Source organism: Scyliorhinus canicula, chromosome 14 (assembly GCF_902713615.1).
Source record: "Scyliorhinus canicula chromosome 14, sScyCan1.1, whole genome shotgun sequence".
In the NCBI taxonomy this organism is placed as follows: Eukaryota; Metazoa; Chordata; class Chondrichthyes; order Carcharhiniformes; family Scyliorhinidae; genus Scyliorhinus; species Scyliorhinus canicula.
Genome location: NC_052159.1, coordinates 149,783,093 through 149,787,311, shown reverse-complemented (window position 1 = coordinate 149,787,311; position 4,219 = coordinate 149,783,093). Strand labels below are relative to the sequence as shown.

General features: G+C 51.0%; 1 non-coding gene across 1 annotated transcript; it reads right to left on the bottom strand.

Moving 5' to 3' along the window:
* Positions 1 to 1,702: 1,702 nt before the first annotated feature.
* trnac-gca lies at positions 1,703 to 1,774 on the bottom strand. The gene has a single exon. It is a non-coding gene; the product is annotated as a tRNA-Cys (tRNA).
* Positions 1,775 to 4,219: the final 2,445 nt, after the last annotated feature.

The following is a 4,219-nucleotide window of genomic DNA, read 5'->3' as shown; positions in this document are numbered from 1 at the left end:
CCAAACAGGCGCCGGAATGTGGCGCCTAGGGGCTTTTCACAGTAACTTCATTTGAAGTCTACTTGTGACAATAAGCGATTTTCATTTCATTTTTCATTTCAAATCTCGCCGGCACAAAGGTCCCCCCTGACACTTATACAGGTCTGGATACATGACTTCAGTTCCCACCATGGCGCCTGGGGGAATTTAAATTCAATGGTTGAAACCTGAAATTATATAAAGTTAGGGTAATAGTGACCGTGAAACTAACATCAATTGTTGTAAACACCCGTCTGGTTCACTAATGCCTCTTACGGCTTCATAACCGTCTGCTTATGAGCAGAATTTTAACTCTATTTGCAGAGTCCCTAAGATCTGCTGCCTCGAACAAAAGTGTTCAAAGCAGGAGCTGTTGGAAGTTTCAGAGACTTCCTCAAAAGCCAAGTGCACTTCAAAGGGCTTCAAATCCGTTGACAGGCTTTGAAATGCAAAACCCTTTGAATTTCACAGGGCAATCGATTTCACTGGCCAATGATTGACAGTTTTACTATTCCAGAGACAGGTGCTTGGTGGACCATTTATTTATATTTCTCTTCACACTTGAATGCATCTCAAGTACCCTGCTTGATGCGAACCACAATGGTTCGCTATGATTGACAGCTCCTCACCACATCAAACGGAGCTAAATGCTTTCTACTGTGAATAAGAGGAAGTGAAACCTGATGTAAGTCTTTGAGTGAGTCTCTGATGGACGTGACTGATGAGGGTCTCTGATGGGGGTCTCTGATAGGAGAGGCTGATAGGGGAGTCTGTTGGGGGAGCTGGGGAGGTCAGTGGCAAGATTGGTGGGGGCGGGGAGTCAGGTCACCCTCATGAGTGAACAAAGAACAAAGAAAAGTACAGAACAGGAAATGGCCCTTCGGCCCTCCAAGCCCTTCTACACTTCTACATATAACTTCTACATTTCCTGGGTCCGTATCCCTCTATACCCATCCTATTTATGTATTTGTCAACATGCCCCTTAAATGTAACTATCATCCCTGCTTCCACCACCTCCTCCGGCAGCGCGTTCCAGGCACCCACTACCCTCTGTGTAAAAAACTTGCCTCGTACATCTCCTCGAAACCTTGCCCCTCACACCTTAAACCTATGCCCCTTAGTAATTGACCCCTCTCCCCTGGGGAAAAGCCTCTGACTACCCACTCTGTCTGTGCCCCTCATAATTTTGTAGACCTCTGTCAGGTTGCCCCTCAACCTCTGTCGTTCCTGTGAAAACAAACCGAGTTTATTCAACCGCTCCTTATAGCTAATGCCCTCCATACCAGGCAGCATGCTGGTAAATCTCTTCTGCACCCTCTCTAAAGCCTCCACATCCTTCTAGTAGTGTGGCGACCAGAATTGAACACTATATTCTAAGTGTGGTCTAACTAAGTTTCTATACAGCTGCAATCATGACTTACCAACGCCCCAAAAATAAATAATCTTCATTGTCACAATTAGGCTTACATTAACACTGCAATGAAGTTACTGTGAAAAGCCCCTAGTCGCCACATTCCGGCGCCTGTTCGGGTACACAGAGAGAGAATTCAGAATTCTCAGCTGGTACGGGAATTGAACCCGCGCGGCTGGCCTTGTTCTGCATCACAAACCAGCTGTCTATCCCACTGAGCTAAACCGGCCCTCACTACAATGAAGTTACTGTGAAAAGTCCCTAGTAAAATGAGGAGGGCACCCGGATTTGAACCAGGCACCTCTGGATCTGCAGTCAAATGCTCTACCACTGAGCTATACCCCCATGTGCCTGCTGTGGTGGGTGTCCTGATATTTATGTGGTGGGGGGGGGGGGGGGGGTGCCTGCATAGGATGTCCCTATCTGTCAGTGGGGTGGGTGGAATAAGAATTAGCATTGTAAGGTCTAGCGCTGCACTTTGAGATTGGGCCGCCCCCTCAAAATGGTGGTTCGATATCGGTATTCCGATGGAATCCGGCGAGTTCTTCTCCATGCATGTATTTGCATGGTTAAGGAAAAGGACTCGCACCTGAGCCCCATTCCCAAAGCCAGTGGAGACAAGTCCCAATTCTGCACTGGCGGGAGCACTTAGACTCCACAATGGAGAATCCAGGCCATTAACTTGGTTAGAGGGTTGGCTAACCAGCAGAAAACAGAGAGTGGGGATAAATGGATCTTTTTCTGGTCTGCAAGTTGTAACTAATGGGCAGCCACAGGGTTGGGCCCCAACTATTAACAATCTATATTAATGACCTGGGTGCAGGGATGAAGGGTACGAGAGCCAAATCTGTAGTTTACACTAAAATAGTTGGAAAGACAAGTTGTAATGAGGAAATAAGAAATTGACAACTGGATATGGATGAGTGGGCCAAAACTTGGTAGATTGAATTTACCATAGACTAATGCGAGGTTGTCCATTTTGGTCGGGGAAATAAAATGGCAATTTATTATCGAAACGGAAAGAAACTTTGGTGAAGAGTGATGTCGGTGCCCTCGTCCAGAAAGTTAGTATGCAGGTGCAGCAGGGAATAAGGAAGGAAAATAGAACTTTGGCATTCATTGCTTTTGGAATAGAATATAAAAGTAGGGAAATGCTGTTGCAAATGGACAGGGCATCGGTAAGACTGCATCCGGAGTACTGTGCACAGTTTTTATCCCCTTGCTTGAGGATAGGACATAATGCGTCAGGGACAGTTCAGAGAAGGTTCGCTAGACTGATACCAGGGATGCAGAACTTGTCTTATGAAGATGAGATTGAGCAGCTTAGGCCTAAACACACAATGGTTTAAAAGAATGAGAGGAGATTTAATTGAGGTATATAAATGCTAAAGAGGATTGAAAGGGTAGACGGAGGGTGGATGTTTCCTCTTGTTGGACATTCTAGAAAGTGAGGCCTTTGTTTTAGGCCAAGGGGTGGCAGATTTAAAACAGAGATAAGAAGGAATTACTTCACTGAAAGGGTCATGAATCTGTCAAATTCTCTGGTCTAGAGTGCAGGGGATACCGGAATACTAAACAAATTTAAGGAGGAGATAGATTGATTTTTAAATAGTAGTGGGCTGAAAGGTGGAGATGAAGCCAAGATGAGATCAGCTATGATCGTATTGAATGGCAGAGCAGCCTCGAGGGGCTGAAATTAAAATGAAATGAAAATCGTTTATTGTCACGAGTAGGCTTCAATGAAGTTACTGTGAAAAGCCCCTAGTCGCCACATTCCGGCGAGGCTGGTACGGGAATCAAACCGTGCTGCTGGCCTGCTTGGTCTGCTTTAGCCCAGTGAGCTACTTCTGCATCTAGATCTTATGTACTTATTTTTCCGGCACATTGAGGTAAAATTCCAACCCTGGAGTTGGGAGGCGGGATTCTCTGACCCCCCACCCTGTCGGAGAATCGCCGGGGATCGGAGTGAATCCCGCCCCTGCCGTCCTCCGAATTCTCCGGCCCCCCAAAAGTCGACGAGGCGTGAATCGCGCCGCCCGCCTCGGAGAATGGCGGGGTCCGGCACGACTCAATGGGTCCCTGGGCTGCCCGAATTCTCCCGGTCGGATGGGCCGAAGTCCCGCCAGCATGACCACGGGTCACGCCGGCGTAAATTAAACCACCTTATATAACGGCGTCAACCAGTGCTGATGGTTGACAGCGGGCAGTGTGGAGGTAGGTCACGACGCGGGGTGGGCACAGGAGAAGTGAGGGCGTTACGGCAGTCTGTGTGAGGTGGGGGTTTAAAGAGGGATGGGAGAGGGTGAGTGTCGGGGAGGGGGGAGAGGGTGAGTGCCGGGAGGGGGGAGAGGGTCAGTGCCGGGGAGGGGGGAGAGGGTGAGTGCCGGGGAGGGGGGAGAGAGTCAGTGCCGGCGAGGGGGGAGGGGGGTCAGTGCCGGGGAGGGGGGAGGGGGTCAGTGCCAGGGAGGGGGGGAGGGGGTCATTGCCGGGGAGGGGGGAGAGGGTGAGTGCCGGGGAGGGGGGAGAGGGTGAGTGCCGGGGAGGGGGGAGGGGGTGAGTGCCGGGGAGGGGGGAGAGGGGGTGAGTGCCGGGGAGGGGGGAGGGGGTCGGTGCCAGGGAGGGGGGAGGGGGTCATTGCCGGGGGGGGAGAGGGTGAGTGCCGGGGAGGGGGGAGAGGGTGTGCCGGGGAGGGGGGAGGGGGTGAGTGCCGCGGAGGGGGGAGAGGGGGTGAGTGCCGGGGAGGGGGGAGGGGGTGAGTGCCGGGGAGGGCGGAGAGGGGAGAGAGTGGTG